The sequence below is a fragment of the Cygnus atratus genome, chromosome 3 (assembly GCF_013377495.2).
Source record: "Cygnus atratus isolate AKBS03 ecotype Queensland, Australia chromosome 3, CAtr_DNAZoo_HiC_assembly, whole genome shotgun sequence".
Classification (NCBI taxonomy): domain Eukaryota; kingdom Metazoa; phylum Chordata; class Aves; order Anseriformes; family Anatidae; genus Cygnus; species Cygnus atratus.
In genome coordinates, this window is record NC_066364.1 from 66,499,787 (window position 1) to 66,519,636 (window position 19,850).

The window sequence follows — 19,850 nt, forward strand, 5'->3', positions numbered from 1 at the left end:
TCCAGATACAGATGATAATAATTGTTCAACTCCACAGGGATGGTTTTACTTATGCTAGAAACTGTTCCTGTTTCCCCTGCTGTGCAAAGGAGACCTTCCACCAAACAAAAACGACAGGTCACATCTCCGTAGACTTATGGCATGACTTCTTCAGAGAGCCTATTCACACAAGTACCTCACATCAGCCAAGTAGCACCAAGCATGATTTAGTGCGGGATAGCTTTTTCACAGAAACGTCGTAACTGCACTAACCAGGTGTTTAATATACTCACTGCTGGGCATGTGGGGTTATCTGGGGCATCAGACAGGGTTTCCCTGCTGGAAACCATTAAGATCTTTGCTTTACTCTACCAGGAGGCTCACTTTTACATTATGAATTTTATTTTACAGTTCTTTTGTTAATTTGCTATTGTTACAAACCAAAAATAAACCAAGCAGCAGATCATATTCTGGGTCTCATGAAAGTTATTAGCTTGAAATCCACTAGATCAAGACAAATAAAGTCTTGAGAGAATAATCACTGGAACAGTCTGCATCTGTATTGCCCAGACACTTCAGTGTCACAGCAAAGGCAAGACTAATAGAAATATTTGATAGTACTTATGTGATAGGAATCTGATCTGGATCTTGCATATTGTTTTATGCTTTTTTATTTATTTTATTAATTTATTTTTAGAACAAAACATCTTGTACACAAATGGATAAACAGGCTATGAACAATATGTCTCCTCTGGTTTTGGCCAGCTTCCAGGATTTTACTTAAGGTGGTAGGTGATGTAGAATCAAATATTTAGTTTATAATATTCAGGCTTAATTGGATGTAATAGGGAGCTTTGAGACTAAATATGATTTAGGGGCTTTATATTGTTCAGATACATTTGGGGTTTTAAGGAAAACATCATTGTTTTGCTGACTATCACAAGCATAACTGAAATTCATGTTTTCCTGACACACACTGATGTTTGGAGCTTCACATTTCCAGCTTCCCCCACAGGCTGAACATGAATTATCTTCTGTGTACACAGTAAGTAAATACTGGAGTAAGTGTAGGGTGATAAACTGTAAAAGGTCTTCCGGGATTAGATTGACAGAGAGCTCGGGGTCATCTGGATGATCAGGTTTGAGGCCTTTTTGATCCTTCACAGAGCACAGGTCAGCAGACCATCCTCAGGACAAAGACAAGGCTTCTGCCCACACAAGGATGTCATCACCCTTTGAATGGTTACAAAGCCTGATTTAAGTATTCCCACTGACAGTGGATCCATTGCACTGCTTGGGAATTCACCATTGTAATTAATCATTGGTTTAAAAATGTCAACATATTGCCCATGCGTCTACCTTCAGTTCATTTTCTATTTCTTGACTACTACCACTATGATGGCTGTGCTGCCCACAGGAGTAACCATCAGCTGGGAAAAGCTTTCTTGAGCTTGTTTTTGAGATATCGCCTGGCTACCTTTCCTCTTTTACCTAAGTAATTGTGTGCAAATTTTTCATATAGAGGGTGTTTTCCCAGATGGGTTCACTACAGACCTTTCTGAGCACTCTGCTTATTATGTCCATTGGTTCAGCTTCCAACTCTCCACTGGGGTTTAGTAAAACAGTTACCATGTCCTGGAAATAAACTCACAACCGACAGTACTTCATTAACTCTGCAACTTGTACCTAACACTTGGCGTGGCTGCACATTGATCACCTATGGATAGCCAGTGACACACCACAGTAATTCTCCTTCATAATTTAGCCAGGAGCATGCTCTCTCTTTCTGACTTCATCAGCAAAGACTACTTCAAAAATAGATGTGACCTGAAGAGCACCATTTATCATTAGGAAGGAAAGGTTTTGGCCAAGCCAGAGAAAAAAACAGCCTTGAAATTGGCCAAGAACAGGCCCAACCCAAAGTACAAGGATGACTGTTCACAGCTGTTACAGAAGAAAGCTAAGGTTATCATACGGAGTTTTGCAGCCTCTTCCTTGCAAGATGGAGAGCAGACCTGTATGGAGCTCTTGGGGAAGCTGAGGTGAAATTAAGCTGTTGTCAGAGGGGCTCTCTTTAGGTAAGAGAAAAACACCACAGTAAGTGAGAAAGATCATACTAACAACTTTTTAAGAGGTTGGCATTTTTTTACAAGGTAATCATTATTTTTGTGTACTGCTGACTGCAGTGCAGCAACTTCTTGTGAAATACCAGTGAAGTTACCTAGCCCTTCAGTGACTTGGCTTATCTACTTACACATTAAAATTAAAATGTATGCTACCTGGAATCTTTGTGAGACTGCTCTATTTAATATTTGAAAAGTATTTGGAGATTGCTAGATGATGGTCACAACAGAGAACTTAAAAAGTAAAATAGATAATTGTTCATAAAGTAAGCTCATGGTTTCTCAAAACCTTTGGATTTTTGAGGCAATGCCTGACAAATAAATAACAATTTGATAGCCAACTGTTGGGGTATTCTTTGTATGAATAATTTGAATCATTAACAGCATGTGTACACACGCAGTTCAAAAGCAAGTGAATGTAACAAAGTAATCTAAAGCAAACTGATATTTGTAAAAGGCCTTGCTATCAAAGCAAAGACTGGCAGTAGGAACAGAACTGCAGTCTCAGGTAAGATTTTGTGTGATCAGCCATTGCAGAGACACTTAACTCATATTTTGTCACCAAAATCCTAGCTGTGACCTGAAGACTCAACTGTTTCTAAGATGTTTAGTACCCAAACAACACTGGTCAAATTACTTTTTCCTAAGCCTACTATTTTTTTCCAGGTCTGGGCCCTCAACAGATTTTCTTATCCTTGGACTGGATTATTGTCTGCTAAGAAAATGACTGAAGACCATCCTATTTGAATGCGAGCTACATATTTAGACATCAAATGCAGTCAGAGAAACCAACACTCTTGCCTGCTAAGCCACATCGTCCACATTAAGTATTTGTTCTAACTGTGCAAATATTGAATTGATCTAACCCATCAAAGTTAACTAATGCTGTTTGTAAAGCCACTGCTACCACAACTGAAATGCTTAAAGTTGCCAGAAAACAATGACTTTAGAAATGTTCCTTTGAAACTGACTAGAAGAGACGGATGCACTGTAGGTCTCTCCATATTCATGTCCCTTCACAAAGAAGGGCTTGTCCAGATGCTGGGGGAAAGCAAGTGGAAGACTCTGAAAAAGGAGTTTATCCCAAGAACAAAAAGCCCAACCTCTGCCCTTACCACAGTGCCAAGAGGTTTGCCTGTTTTGTTTTGTTTCTTTTTTTAATCGCTCCCTTAACAGATGGGCAGCAGCATACATCTCGTCAGAAAAGTTCACCCAATAGAGTGGCCAGGCTTCCAGCAGCTCCCACTAGGCACAGACAAAAAAGCATTTCTCTGACACAGGCCCTGCTCTTGAAGCAATTAGTTTTGACATTCAAATTCAAATGGTGTAATGGTCAAGCTCAAGCATCTACAGATCTGGTGGGTCCAGCTGTCCAAATACTGAGCATACACCTCATCAATAGCAAAAGATATGCTAGCACGGGAGACTTATACTGCCCTGGTATTGCTACAGCACACAGCTCTCACTTCTGCTTTTCTGAAAAAGTGTTGGTCTGCAGAATAATTTGAATACCAAGAATGTGTTCCTCTCATTGCAATGTATTTTTCTTGTACTTAAAATAAAGCTGTTGCATAGGTAACTACTTTTTTTTTCTTTCTTTCCCTTTTTTTCCCTATAAATCCCTAAAATTAATTAATTTCCCATGCTTTATTCTCTTTGCAGTGTCACTGAATTAAGGAATGTTTTTGGCCATAAGAAAGCAATGTGCTTAACTAGAAAGTTTGGTTTTAAGATTAGTTAACTGAAAGTTAGAGGTACCCGAAGGCACACATGGTTCCTCCATCAGTGTGAGCTGACCTAAAATTGAACTGCTGCTAAAAAGGAGTTCCCACCTCCTTCCTGGTGTCTGAACCAGCACAAGAGCTAAGTTCTTACACGGGACAGTTTTCAACCAGACCAGAAAGCCTCATAGGTGTACAGCTGTCTGTGCCACCAGCAAGGAGGCGGTGTGACTGTGCAGGACAGGAAGAGACGACTGCCTACTTTGAGCAGGGGCGCAGCCTTAGATCAGCTTGCATTGCTCAGAAAATGCTGCTGCCTGACCCCATCCACACTTAATGTATTGCTGTGGAGAGTGCACGTGTCGACAGTATTAGGAGTGGTGAGCACCCTGCCATCCTTATTTGACTACATGAAATGTAGGGCCACAGTGAAGCCAGACTAAGATCTCAAAGATTAGGGTTGTTTTGTTGACACAAACTCAGATGTTTGCTATGAGCTAACCATACCTTTAGCAGGACAAAACCCTGCATATATATGCAGCATGGTAAAGTAGCCTTGTCAGGACAATGTTAACTTCTGAAATGCAATGCGCAGTGTTTCCTCACGCAAACTCAGTTGCTACATGAACATTTTTATAGTTTAAAATTTTGTCTTCGAAGAAGAAAATAAGGAGGAAAGAAAGAGAATCTAATTGGCTTTTATACTCAGATGTGCATATGCTCAGCACAATATATCACACACACAGCAAATCAAAGCCAGCTTAGACTCAGCTTTTCTGCAGCTTTTTCCTCCTCTACCCTTCCAGGCTTACTAATTAATAGACACCAGATGTCAAGTACTTTAGTACGACCATAAATCCAGGATGTGAAGAGACTGATCTCATCGCCCTGGGGCCTTGTGCGCAAATTGAATTTAAGCATCACTATTGATTTGCTAACATTTCGTATCCCTCTGCCCTTTAACCTGATGTAAATAATGATGCAAAGGAGAAACAGTGCCCAACTGTACGAATACCTTCCTCTCTAACAGTTTTCATCAAATCTTCTAAACAGTGATCAGCAAGAAGCATGATTCTAACCATACACTTTGCAGATCTGACATAGAGGTAGAGAAAATAGTCAGAAACAAAAAATCTGAATTTAGATCTTTATTATACAGGCCCAAAGCTGTGGTCACCATGCAGTTACACCATCATGGGAATGATCTTGCTGAAAGGATCTCACTAAACAAGTTTAAAGAGACCACAGACTACAGCATTCCAAATAACTGGCACTTTAATGTTTGGAAGAGCGAAAATAAATAAAGGAATGGCAGGTATGTCCTTTTCACATATGGTGGGGCATATACATATTCCTTCTTTTCTAGAGCTATTTGCAAGACAAAACGAGCAAATACTGCCCCAAATCACAGACCTTTCATGTGAGGGCTCAGATAAGTTAGCTGTTGCTCTCCCCTTGGTTATTTAATCAAACACATGTTCTGATAGGTGGATATATAAAAAAAAATGAAATGTAATTTTTTTTTGTCTTTTTTTTTTTTTCTTCTACTTCCTGACCTTTTCTTCACCTTTCAGGACACTAACAGGAAGTAATTGGAGACATCTACTCAAATAAAAGCCCTGGGAACTTTCCCTTCTAGTTTTCCATTATACTTTCATAATTTAAGGAGTCATCACAAATCTAAAAAGGTTCAGGTGCCTCACAAAGAATTCATCATCTCTGGAATACAGATAGTCACAGTGAAGAGCTGCACATAGACTGCACACATAGTGTTATGTAAAAGTGGTTATTTTTAAAAAAACAAAACATTTCTTAAAATTCGTAGATCAAAACAAGGCATATCTTATTCCCTAGAGGATTTTCTTGCAACCTGTTCTTCAATTATTTGCTCTAGGAGATGCTACAAATGGTATTAGGTACAATATACAGTCCACTGTCGTCTTCTGGTCCAGCAGAAGAACCTGTCTGTCCAATGGATGCAAAACTGTTCATTTGAGCAGATCATCCTCAACAACACAAATATGGTCTAGAAACTCATAGAGTTTATGGCTTTAATTTATAAAATTAAACCTGCCCCAGACAGGTAATACTGGTATGTAAGTTTGCCACCCCTGGGTTCTGTCAGAAACGGGGTACTGAGGTGCTCAGAGCCGTCTCAGTCTGCAGCGCTGGGATCCTTCTGGCACTTCAGACCCAAGATGCGATGTGATGCATGCTAGAACATGGGCGCACGTCTCACTTAACTCTGCAGAGCCCGGGACATGGTAAGCTGCCAGAACCTCCTTCATCTTGCCTGTTGACAAAAGGAACAATAACTAGTCATCACTGGTTCTTGGAGTGTAATTCCAATTTCTAAAAAGTCCTGTAAATGAGACTGTTTTTTTACCAGGAAACAGCAATTTTTAATAAATTACAGATTTCTGAAGAGGTTTACCATCTTTCTGTTACTAGAGGATGCTTTTGAGGGAGAAAGATGTCTTATAGTGCATGGTTCCTTTATTATTAGTGAGGATCAAACGTACTGTTATTTTAAAAGTATTAATTTTCCCTTTAATTGTCCATTAACTTAGTGTTTTAGTATATTATATATACCTCATTAGTACATTATGTCTGTAAAGAAGAGTTGATCTTTTATAGATTTCCTGTCTAAAAGTGCTGTTTCACACACAGTGTACACAAGATACAGTATAAAAAATTTAGACGATTATTAAAGAATTAAATAATCCAACAGGTTAATAAGTGTCTTACATAGATTTGGTGTATAACTATCTCTGACACATCTTGGTCATGTCAATTATGTATTGATAACAACTATTAACCATTTACTAGTGCTTTATAAGTGACTTATTCAGTGGGCTTCACAGAACTGAGGCTCAGAAAAGACTACTAAGTTAGCTACTCTGATTTCCTGTCAATTAAATTTTATCCAGATAGTCCTCTATGAAGACCAGGTACATTTGTTTTACAAAGAACTAAACCTTTAATACCACAGACTGAGAAAAAGAGACTAGCCATACCCCTGCAATATATAATTGCTATGGAATAAATACAGAGAGAGACAGAGGTATCTTTGGAGGGTGATTCTTCCACTCCTTAGGTAATCTCTAAAAGGTGTCCATCTTTTTTCTATTTGCTATAATTAGGCTAAAGACTGACCTTTCACATGGCTACAGTTAAGTGTTTTGTGTCCTACCACAGGAATCTGACTGTATTCACCTATTTATTTTATAAAGACCATTCATAAAACCATCAGACAATAGTTATTTTAAATTAATACTGACATTGGCAAAATTAGAAAAAATATAATTGCTTCAGTCTAATGTAAATACAGATATCATACAATAAATTCCAGAATTAAAATTAAGTTTCTTGTTATGTACCCTGAAATTTTGTGAAGATACCCAGAGTGCATTTGGTATGTACAGTTATTAGCCTCATCATTTTCACATACAAAGAAATCCCTAAAGGACTAGGGCGAGCAGGTAATCTGATTGATCACTTCATCCATCTCTGACCTACACTGTGTTTGCTGATGTTTGTCTGACCTATTTTTAAACTTCTGCAAGGATGAAGATTCCAGGAGTTCCCTCTAAGCAACCTATTCAAGGGCTCCACTTTTCCTTGCCACTTTTTTTTTTTTTCCTGATGCTTACATTAAATCATCCTTGCATTGATTTAAGCATATTATTCCCTTCCCATTCTGACAGCATACATGGCAGTTAAATCCCCCTCTTCAGAGTCACCGATTGCTATAGGAAGGCTGCTATCATGTATCCCTTCCACCTTCTCATTTCTAGACTAAACAACCCTTCAGTCTTCCCCTAAAGGCCCATGTGTTTTAGATCTTTGACTAGGCTCACTGGCCTCTCCCTAATGCTCTCTAGTTGGATTGGATCTTGCTTCAGCTGCAGTTCCTGGAGCTCAGTAAAGCACTGTTGCCTTATCAGTATTGAGTAGATTAAAATAGTTACATTTTATGCCTTATTACTCCTGTTCATATAGCCCACAATAACACTGGCCTTATTTGCAGTAGCACGATATCACTGGCGCTTGTTCAGCTTGGGATCATTACAACACAGGTCTTTTCTGCAGAACTGCTGTCTGGCCAGGCATTTTCCATTTGTATATTTTCCAGCTGACTGTGCTTACCTATCTGTCCAGTTCTGCAGTTGTTCTAATTTAACTGCTGGAAAGCTGATATTTTCTAGGCTACACCACTACTTTATCAAGATCATTTTCAACTGTAAGCCTTACTTCCAACACACTTGCTTTGGTTTATGCATTCATTAAGCCTATCTCCTAGCCTTTCATCCAAATGCTCAATGAGAATACTGAATAGAACCAGAACAATAAAAAATATTTGCAGAAGTGCACTTAACAGTGTATCATTGAGAACTAGTCTCTGCATATGATTTCCAAATCATTTATGCACTCACTTCATAATAATTTATTCTAGCTCAGTTTCCCTAGAGCACATGAGCATATAAACAACTGAAATATATTGTCATACAGTGCTGTTCAAACAAAGCAGGCAATGCTAGTAAATCTTTTATAATGAATTATTATATACACTTTGAAAATTAAAGCATTATGGAGAAAAGATTTCAAGTGAGAACATGGTTTTGCTAAGAACTGATTGTACATCTGTATACTAGCTTTACGAAGTATCTGCCCTTTGGAATATTTTTCAATTTGGGCATAATGGAATTCTTTCATAAGCTCCTAAAACTGATATTTGTTCAACGGAAACCTTCACTTAGAAAACAAAGACATCACTGCAATGCTTTCATTGGAAATAAATTAGTTACACAGTGTCACAAAACTCCAAACTGCAAATTACCATTTGCATAAGTTCTTGATCAGAAACATAACGAACAGGGAGTGCAACCATCAACACAACTAGTTGTACTGACACTTGCATAGAAAGGACTACCATTTACATTAATCTTTATGGAGATACAAGATGACTGCACAAACGCAGGAGGCACAGACCATTCTTCTTACCTAATAAGGGTTACGTGCCAGATTTTTCTACTTCTCATTCTGTAAAATATTCTATTTATGCTACCTGAGCCACTCACAAGAGTGAAATAACTTGCTTCCTGAAGTGGAACCCAAGCCCCCAGTTCCTTCACACTGATGTTCAATGCTATGTTTTCAGTTCTGGACTGGAAGAATTGGAGACCAGTGGAAATTGAAATACAAACTAGTTACTAAATACCATGCAAAACTGACCTTTAAGTAACACGAAAATTCATTTGATTTGATATTTAGGGATGTATGTTCTGTGATTCTATGTATCCCATTACATTTCCAGTGAAGAGAGAAACTGTCTCTCCTCTGAAAAGCATGTGGTTACAGAAAGACAACAGCATAAAGAGAACATACAAATGCTTTCTACTTTCTTCAGCGGAAAAGAAGGAAATATGAGAGGGAGGGATGGGCTAATCAGCCCGAGCCAGCACCCGTCATGATGTACAACCAGCTGTCTACCTGCCAAGGCAAGGAAGGGTTCTCACAGAAATCTCTGCTTGTTATGGGAAGTCAAAAGTCCTGAGTCTGAGATTAACCAGATGTCTTCACTTCTCTGAGAATAGCTTCAGGGGCTTTAAATTAACAGGATTTAAGAGACTTCACTGAGAGTCATAGGCATCCAGATACTAAAATTACTTTCCTCATTTTGTTAGAGACAGGGCTAGAATTTCCTACTTTTCCTTAGATCAAGAATTTTGATGCCAGTGAAAGGGAAGGAAAGACAAACCTCTCAATCAGAAGTACAGCTAAGAGAGGATCTGAGCAGCAGCTTGCTCAGCAGCAGCAGCAGAGCTGCTGTCACTCTGATGATACAGAAAGATGTATGTGACATGGTGACTTCTTTCTTAAAAGATCTTCATAATTCTCATGGGAATCCAGAAATTAAATCTGCATAGCTTGACTGCTTTGCAAGCAAGGGAAGGCAAACTGTTCAGTGGTGAATCCTGCTTGCTGTGCATGGGTATTACAACACCATCATCTCCTGGTAGAGAAGGAGGGACTGCACATCAAGTCATGCACATCCAGTGCATTTTATTTTTTATTTTTTTTTGAGGGACTGCCACTTCTCAGTGATGGCTGAAGCTGCATAAAGAGTTGTGATTCTGATACACACAAAATCTCTCCCTATACCTCAAACCACATGTAAAGGAGCTGCTCTGGTTATATGGAGTGGTGTTGGGGTGATTCAACTCACCAGGGGTGGTTTTCTAAGGATAGGATTCAGTGCTCTAAACATAGGTGTCTCAGTGTTGGGCACCTCTGAAGGAGAATTTGTCCCCATGCTTTCTGAAGTGCCTAATATAAGCATCGGGAAACAGCCCTAGAGGTGTGTGGGTGTCTGTCTCCCACTGCTGAGAGCTCTCTCTACACTACAGAGAAAAGACAGTCGGATTTGCAGTGTAAACGTTTTGCAAGGATAAAGTTAGATGAGTCCCACTCATTTTTGCAAAAGCAAGAAACGCGAGTCTGCATATAGAGCAGTGTAATGTTAGCACGTTGACTGACAGAGGGAAATTAGTAACAGAGGGTAAATAACTCTGAAGTTACCAAATAGCAAATTAATTAACAGCAATAAAGATAGCAAATGCAAAAGTCTTTCTGAAGTTAGCAAGCACCATAAAACATCCAAGTTTTAACTGACTTCAAATTTCAGTGAAAATTTATGATCAGAGAGAAAACTGAGAAGGAAATATCTTAATCTGCTTGTTCTTAAATGTCTTAAACTTTATGGTGAGGAAATGCTAGCGATTATATACTTGAATTAAACTATGAAACATCTGTCCCTGATGTTAGTGAAGACTCTATCAAGATAATACTAATATTTTGAACATCATTTCATGTTGCATATTTTGATGTCGTACCTAAACAGGTAGTAGGAAATTTCAAAATTATGATGGTGATTTATAAGACTCAGTCAAAGGTGTTTTTTTGAGGGGGGGGGGATGAATGAGTTATCTGTATGATTGTAATATTTCTGTACTTGTATTACACAGAAATTCCCATAGCTAATATTTTTTTTTCTTTTTGGAACAATTTAATGGACAAACATTAAACAGAAGAAGATTAGATGTGTTAGAATACATCTAAGAGTCTTTATATCATACAAGGAAGCTACAATGAACTAAATTCAAATTACCCTTAAATATAATGGATAAAAAAACCCTCTAAACTTTCAAATAATTTATTTAGAAATATATTTTTAAACTAACAAGGATCTGTCATCTTGACAATCTCATGAAACAGAAAAAATAGTAGCATATGCCATTCTTGAAAATAATTTAAAATAATTGGAAAGATTCTTATACAACATGTTAAAAAAATCTGCTTAATTTATAAACTTTTCTGCATTGAGTGTGGTGGTAATATTATATATACCTATATATATAATATTATATATACCTATATACCTTATATATACCTATATATATAGGTAATATTAGCTAGAAACGAACAGTAGAGTGTCATACCGCATTCTGTAAGTCAGACATGACTGAGGTACAAAGTGATAATCCAATTGCTAGCCCTCCAAATGCAGCCTGGGTCCCTGAAATTGTAGTGGGCTTGGGCAAGTTCTGCAGTGGAGGGGGAATTTTGCAGTCTTGCAGCAGTTTCCATGATGTATGACTGCAAATGCATTGCACGAGCCAATGACTGGAGACATCCCTGACCTCCCACTTGATTCCCCAACTTTCAGGTAATCTATGTCTCTGCTTTTTCACCTCCTGCATCTTCCTTCAGTAAAGATGCTGGAATCCAAACCTATCCTCATTGCAGCTGTGCAAACTCTGGCCAAATGCAGCCCTTGGCTTTATCAAATGTGGCCTTGTCAACTCTGGAGATTTTCTCATGTGCTCCATGATGTGATTTTTTTCTGTAAGGCCTCACCTGCTCATGTGACAACCTCAGTTTTCATCTTTTAGCTTACATTTCTGTGCTCATAGATATGCAAAGAAAATGTGCAAAATGTGACTCTAGGCACTGATAGGCTCAGAAGAAGCTGAGAAAAACAAAAGAAAAAATAAAAGTGATTTCCGGAGCATCAATTTTAAGATTTCTCAAGATTTTAAAGCCAGTTTCACAATTTCTGAAGCTGTGATTTTTGCTTGTTTGACTTGTGCAGGACAAGAAACAGCCAGATCTGATGCCTGCCAGATTTGCAGGCTGAAGTAGTTATCCCACTCAGCAGTGCTGTGAGGGAGACAAGGATTTATGTTACTGTTGGCCTAAGTCCACACAGCTAGGGGACTGAATCTTGACCAGCAGCCATCTCCTGACACACTAGCTAGCACACTCAGTCTGCATTCGAGCCGAGCTGTACTCGCTGCAGTGGCTACGGTGCGGTAGAGCGTGAGAGCTGGAAACTGCGAAAGAAGACTTGGAGGTGCAAACAAAGAGTAGCCTTAATCTCTGCTCAGCTGGGCTTGGCTGCAGGAATACTTCTCTGCTTCAAGGCACCTGAGACTGATCTGGGGAGCTGTTTGCTTTCAGGGTCCAGGTGAACGTTGTAATTTGTCCCAACAGCCCTTCACTGCTGCTTTCCTCCAGCATGAGCCTCCACTGGGGTGGAGCTGGGAGGAGAAGAAGGAGGGAGTGGGAGTGGGAGGAGGAGCAAGAATGCTCAGCAGCCACCTCTCTCACCAAGGAGAAGGAGTGAAGCAGCAGCTGTGGTGGTTGTGCTTTCCTGTAAATGGTTGCACTGGGACAAAGTAGATATGAAGTCATTGCACGGTCACTGAGGTTCAGCTGGACCAGAGAACAAGTGGTTGCCAACAGCACAGCGTAGCACCCTACCCCGTCTCAAAGCAGTAATTGATTCTGTTGAGCTTCCAGCGATGTCGAGGAAGCAGGCTTAAACCAAAATCAGCGTTATGACCCTGAAATGAGCTTGAAGCTCTCTTGTCTTTCTGCGCCTTAGTCAGGGCCATACCTCTCTGATGGCTTGTGGAGATAATGAGACAACCAACAAACCTTTTCTTCTTTTTCACAGCTGAAGTCTCATCTAGATTTTCAATCATTGCTTGCCATCTCACTGAGAACTTCTCATTCCCAAGAGCAATCTCAGGAACATGCAAAATTGTCTGTAGCCCTTTGCTATGCAGAGTAGAATGGGTGCCACATATGGGAAAACAAGAAAAAAAGTCATGGATTGCAGACTCCTGTTGCTCCTTTCCATTGACTGACTGAGCTCTATCCCATCAGTTAGTTTACTCTTCCAGAAATTCATTGCTCTGATGGCTAGAACCTCTCTCCCCACATCCCCCCTCCCCTTTCTTTTTTTTAAAATTTAATAATAATTTGCAGCTTACATTTATGCATGACCAATATATATCCCTGAGGTTTGTGTCTACAGTAAACAGACTTTCTGCTTTTCTGGTGTGTACAATTTAAAGACAGTTACAGAGAATGTGACCATAGTCTCTTTCCCAGGTCTCCTTTTACTAGATTAAATTAGTCAACACCTATTCACATCCTTTTGCCCTGTAAGTTTTTTTATTCTTTCCCAAAAGCTTGCCTCTGTCTGTTCCAGTTTGATTCAGTCCTTGAACATGAGTGATGACACTTCCATACTATATCCTATAAAAGCCATCTATAACGGTACTGATAATTTCGCTATCTCTGCTGGAAATATCTTATTTGATATGCCCTAAAATAGCATTTACCTTTTACACAGCTGTTTTACACCCATTGCTCAGAGACATCTCACAACTAATCAACGTACTTTGTTTTTACCTCATTTTAATATCTCCAACAAGTAATTGCAGAAATGTTCTTTCTTTAAATGTCTGACTTTACTTTTGTATTATTAAACTGCATCCTAGTCTTTCAACATTTTCTTTGGATGAAAGAAAATCACTCCTGCAGTTATCTGCTAGGACTTTTCCGATCTGCAGAATTAATCTTTGCCTTAGTTGCGTGCCCCTTTGCTGTCTAAAAGTTTTGTCTTCTCTCTGCCTTTAGTCACACAGTGGAGGCCTTCAGCTTCCTTTCGACATGCCCTGTACAGCTCCCATTCTGCAGTAGAAATACCATTTCCAATAGCTAAGTGCGGGAATTGCCTCCCAGGAGAATTAGAAATGTAGGAATAGCCAAGAAAGTTGCAAGAACTTTGGAACCTAAAGATTCTCTTAAATATACTGAAAATTTCTTGACAAATATCAGCCTACACGTAAATATAATTATTGATAAGAAGCAGCTTAAATTAATGCCTTAAATAAATTTATTTTAGGTATAAGATATGATTTTTCATTACATGTGGTTTCTCGGTGACCTTAGCTGCTATTGATCAGAAAGTAAACAATTTCAGTGCTGACTCTGTCTTATGGGGCTTGGCACTAGATATATTTTGGCGCCTTTAATTTTAAATTTATAAATTATGTAAACAGAATACCTCTTACTCCCATATGCTTGTTAGTCTATAAATGTTTCTTTATTCTTAGTAAATCTGTCCAACACTAAATAAGCTGGAGACAATCTTTCTGTAGATCATTTTCTTCAGATCATTAGCTCCATTTTCTAGTTGCTTGTCTCTGGACATGTTATAAAAACATTGATTGAATCTATAATGGTATTATTGCACATCCATTACAGTTATTCCAATCAAGTACCACAACACATGAAAAATGCCTCAGATACCCATTATGGGATGACAGTTTCAGGGCATATGCAAGGTTCTTGCACTTGTTGAAGATTATTGTCCATTATTACTCCAGCTATGGGTTCTCAATCACTTACTACTAATGCTGGAGGATTAACTGGACTAACTGTTCAACATAATTTGTTTCAACATTCATTCATAATACATTTTAGATATGTTAAAATGCCTAAATCTATTTTTTTAAAAGAATAATCTTTATTGTCTTTTAGAAAAAAAAAATAGTTCTGTATAAATAATCTTAATTATTAGCAAAATACTTAAGAAATACTCTAATACAGGCCCAAAAGAAATCTTAATAGTGGAAACACGATAATTTATTATTTTACCTGCTACTGAGTTCACTTTTCTCTTTTAAAATACAGACCAAGGCACTCTTCATGTCAACATAAGAACATCTCCATCACCACTATTCTCGCCATTAAGTCTGACAAACAAAGACTTCGATCCGGTTTTAAACAATGGTAATTGCTGTTGCTTGATATCGTTGATTTTAAAATGATGCTTTTTACATCTGCCTGATTCTGAAATCTTACGAAGTTTCAAGTTTGTTGGGCATTCTACATGAGGAGCATAAAAATATTTAGCTTTTTTAAACAATTGATACATTTTTTTTCAGAAATGGGAAAACTGAAGTCAAGTTCAACTTGAATTGTGCAGAGACAATCATCTTTTCATAAACAGCCTATCACTAGAGCTAGGATCTTTGTTCCCCAGCTCCGGCACAGACCACCCAAGCTTCAGAAAGTCATCCATCAGCTCTCGGCAGCAGAAGAGCACAGCTGGCTCCGGATGCCAAGGACCTCCAGAGAACAACATAGCCAAGTTCATATCATTCCTATTCACCAAAGGATTTAAGCCAGAAATGTTTGTGCTAATTGTTATAATTGTCTCTAACTGTAACTACCACCAGCATTTCTGAAGAGATCTGGCATGCCAGGCATGAAGATATATTAATGAATTGTTTGAGCCAGAGGAAGATAAAGAAACTTCAGAGGATACTCGGTCTCCAATCAGATTAAGCTGTTGAGAATATTCAATTCAAAAACAATCTGAAGACCCTTCTTTTACCCTGAAGGCATATTCTGCTTTTTCTTTTGAACAAAAATTTGTCACAAAGGCAAATTCCTTTACTATAAGCGAAGCTTTTAGTAAACAAAAAAAGGCATTGCAGTAGAAGCTTCTTAAGACGTGCTGAAAAGAACAACCTATCTCAATGACAAAAAAACATTAAAAAAGAGTAAAAAATAGTGACAAACTTGTTCAACAGTTAGGATGGTTGTGCTATTTGGCTTGTAGCACTGATAGAAAAATCTTGCTATCAGTATTTCATCAGTAATTCTGCAATTACAAGCTGAGCCAGAATATATTTTATTCTCTAATTGTAGCACATGCCTCTGCAGTGATATAAATAGTTGGAAAAACATATGTTCTGCAGAGAACAAACACAGCTGACCAGGAATAAATACCTGTAGTGTAATGGAGATAATTGAGTAAGAAAGCTTAATAAATCCAAAGAAAACTTTATCACCATAGCTACTTTAATTACTAAATTCCTACTTATGTTGAAATAAGATTTGTGAAATATAATATTCAACAAAATTATATACTTATATATCTTGAACAGCTTCAACCTAGCAAAATTCAGTCTGGTGCCTTTAAATACAATTTATTTGGAGATGCCTAAGAATGCAGAGGACTTTCCAAAAATGTCATTTAGAAAGATTTTTTTTTATTATTATTTTTTTTTTTACAATGCTCTGCTGCCAAATATTTTTACCACTAAAGAAATGCTTTTTCAGCTGCATTTGAGCAGAGTAATAGCGGTAGCTAATGGCCTATTCAGTTAATCATAGTTATTCGCTCCCTGGAAATGCTTCAGAATGTAATAAATGTTTTGTTTTCTTTGTGGATTCTTAAATTACAGACATTATATAATATACATGATATATAACCCATCAGTATGAATACAAACTGAATCCAAAACCACTCCCCTAAAATAATTCTAATATTTGGAGCCTCTGAGAAAAAGAAAAATGCTGTTGTTACCCACAAAGCTACTGAAATAGCACTGATAGCAGGGTAAGAAAACGCTATAAAGAAAGTTCTAGTTTAACTAAAATGTGGCTATTTGTCTTCTGCTTACAGAGGTCTGAAATAACTTACAGACAATTTTCAATAAAGAAAACAAGGAACATGCTCAAAGAGCTCAATGACATAAATCCTTTCCTAAAGTAAAACAAACAAACAAACAAAGGTTATAGATGTAGTGTTGCAGTTTGGCACGTAACAGATTATATAAAACTGGTTTTTGGTCTGAGACCAATACTCACATTGGCTGTTCTATCAATACAGGATTTATCTTGCTCACCTTTTTTTTTTTTTTTTTTTTTTTTTTAAACATTCAGATGTGTTTTAGAACTACACATCAGACTTAGCTCTGGTTTTGTTCTCAGATTATCTGAGAAGATTATATTGATTACTCTGCGTGTGGTCTACCTGTCACAGCAGTAAGGATGGAGCTGGTTATATCTCATCTCTTTGTGGTTGCCATTGCACCGAAGAGGCGTGTCACCCAGAATAGTTGCTTCAGCAATTTTATTTCAGATGTGTTTAAAAAGTTGCAGATTAATCTTAAAAACAATGGCAGGCTTCCATAGTCAGAGAAGGCTGTGATTTTTAGTTGAAATTGCTTTACAGAAGGGATTAATTTACTGGCTCTTAAAAATAATCCACTGGCTACTTCAAGGAGTGAAGACAACATCCAAGACAGTCGTCTCTTGGCTTCCTGGATGGAAGAACTCTGCCACGAGCACTGCATCTGCACGTTGACTTTTGTGGCTGAGACACCAGTTACCTTGGGCTGTTGTATGCAAACGTGGCTGACAAACAAATGGAAGCTTAACTATGTTCTACAACATAACTGCAGCTCATCTGAGAGGTGGGCACAACCAAAGAAAATGGTTGAGATGTTCAACCATACATTTCCATCAGGGTTCTCAAAAGAAGCCAGTTATAATCCTGATGCCTAACATATTTGAGGATCTTCAGTAATAAAAAAGAGATTCGTAAAATCAGATGTGATATAAAACAGTTTACAAGATAGGCTTAGAATTCGCTGTGATTGCAATAATTTGGGTAATTATTCTGAAATTAACGTATTGGATCTGTACAGGGCAGATCACTACTGAAGACTAATGCAAGCGTGCAGATGTAGAAAGACTTGCCGGGCAGCAGTACTGCAGGGAGGATCTGCAAGGAGGTTACAGTGATCTATAAGCAAACTATAAATCAGGATGATTTGCAGTTGCAGAAAAAGAAGGTCTGATATATATTTGTGATAATACTATATACAAATCAAGTGATTATTTTTTCTCTATTCTGTCTGCTCCGTCCAGCTCTGCCTACCGTGCTGTCAGGGGAAGGAGACAATTGGAGGGAGTCCAGATGAAAGCTATAAAAAAATGATAATGGATGTAGAACAAGGGGAGGTTGAAAGAATTAGACTGTTTAGTCTAGGAGAGGAGAAGACTAAGAGAAGACATGATGACATAGTTAAACTATGCAAAAGTTTGTTATGAAAAGACAATGGTGACTAATTGTTCTCCACGTCCATCATGCATAAGACAAGTAACTGAGTTAATATGCTGGTGTGGAGATTTAAGTCAGGCATTGAGAAAAACTTTCTATCCTAAGGACTACCAGCCCTGCCACAGGTTATCTATAGGTATTGCATGTAATACTGTCACAGCAAGGAAAGGAGGTGGTTGAGAGAAGCACCTGTGGAGATGAGTACAGGTCTGCTCCATCCTCCTGCCAGCAGGTGCCTGGGAACCCGGCCAGCCCCACCTGTCAGTGCTCAGCCGCAGAAGCAAAGCACAGGCTTGATCAAAGAGACTAAATACAACCACCTGCGCTAATATAACGTATCTTGAGATATTTGCCAGGAAGGACGGAGGCTGGGCCTGCAGAACAAGGGCTGGATCTCCTAAACCTGTTCAGTTCATTCACTCAGTCAGCTGGAAGCAGCAGAGACCACAGCTTCAGTCACTGCCATGTGCTGTGGGACTCGTTTAATATGCTCACGTGCAGCCCTACCTTTATTCGTCTCACCTTTGCTGTCAACAGCTTTTTTCACTGGTTTGTTGGGACTGATATAGGGTGATTAATTATCTGCCACTTGCAGTCATTAGAGAAACAATTTGAGACAAATTTAAAAGAAACAGGCAGGACTGAGGCTGTAGTGATGCCAGGCAGGGATCAGGCTGGTCATCGTGACAGCAACCTGGAGGAAGTCAAGGGTGTGGGGAGGAGGAAGGGTGGTACACCAAGAGACTGAATAGTGGAGACATTTGCTAAGGGGACACAACTGATGGCTGCGGATGCTGGATCAAAACTCGTGCTGGTGAGATGCTCTGCCTGCACTGGAGCTGCGTGCCGCAGAAGCCAACAGGAACAAGGAGGTTTCTGATCTATAGCATGAAGCAGGCAAATGGAGCATGGTTAGGAACGTTATCTCTGGCCAACAGGATAAGGAACCCAAAAGTCATAGTTAAGGGAAGGAGAGTCTTAATCAAAAGCAACTAGGTCTTTGAGTTTTGTTACCTTTGGAAGTAACTTGGAGTAAAGATCAGGGAAAAAAGGCATGAAAGGTCCCACCCCTTCCCTGCATTTTTTTTCTCCTATATCTGGCCATGCTCCAGCCTGTCCTGTTGCCAGAAGCACTCTGGGGATTGCTGGAAAACAGGGGCCTGTGCTGCACAGATTTTCCTGCCAAGGAAGAAAAATGAGCCATATGCTGTCTCCTGTAGACTGTTTAGGAGGTCCTGATTCCCAGTGATAGTGAGACCTAGCACACAGGTACTTGGCTTTGCCCTGAATATGGGTGCATTTCACATCTATTATATTCTTGTTGTTGTTAAGAAGTGTACAGTTCAACTGAAATTGTTACAGATTTTCCAAAACAAATCTACATGTAAACTGGTTAGCGGTGCTGATTGAGTTGCATGAGAGGAGTCTGCAAGGCCAGAAGCTGTTGTTAGGGTACCTATTCTGACTTCTCGTGCAATCCTGCCAACCTTCTTCCTTGGTTCTTCCCGTACCAACAACAAATACCACCATACATCTAGTATAAAGCATCTGAACTTGAAGTCTTCAAAGTAGTGCAAATTCATTTTCCAGGCTACAGCAGAGTGAAACACTTCCATGATATCTTGTCAGTGTTTTAGTCTTAAACAAAATAATCTACAAAAGCAAATTACTCTCCATTTAAAATAATTAATTAAATAAAAACAGACACCAGTGAAAACACAGCCAAATGCTCACTATTGTGCTTGACCA

The 19,850-nt window shown here is 38.7% G+C and overlaps 1 protein-coding gene across 3 annotated transcripts in view; it reads right to left on the bottom strand.

The window, feature by feature from the left end:
* Positions 1–3,876: 3,876 nt before the first annotated feature.
* The window catches only part of SCAF8 (SR-related CTD associated factor 8), a 93,542-nt gene continuing 77,568 nt past the window's right edge, over positions 3,877–19,850 (bottom strand). For 2 of the 3 annotated variants that reach the window (XM_035538837.2, XM_035538834.2), the window contains exon 21: positions 3,878–6,116. The gene's annotated coding sequence lies outside the window, so the exon portion shown is untranslated. Of the gene's footprint in view, positions 6,117–19,850 lie in introns of all 3 variants that reach the window. The other variant, XM_035538835.2, reaches the window with a different exon arrangement.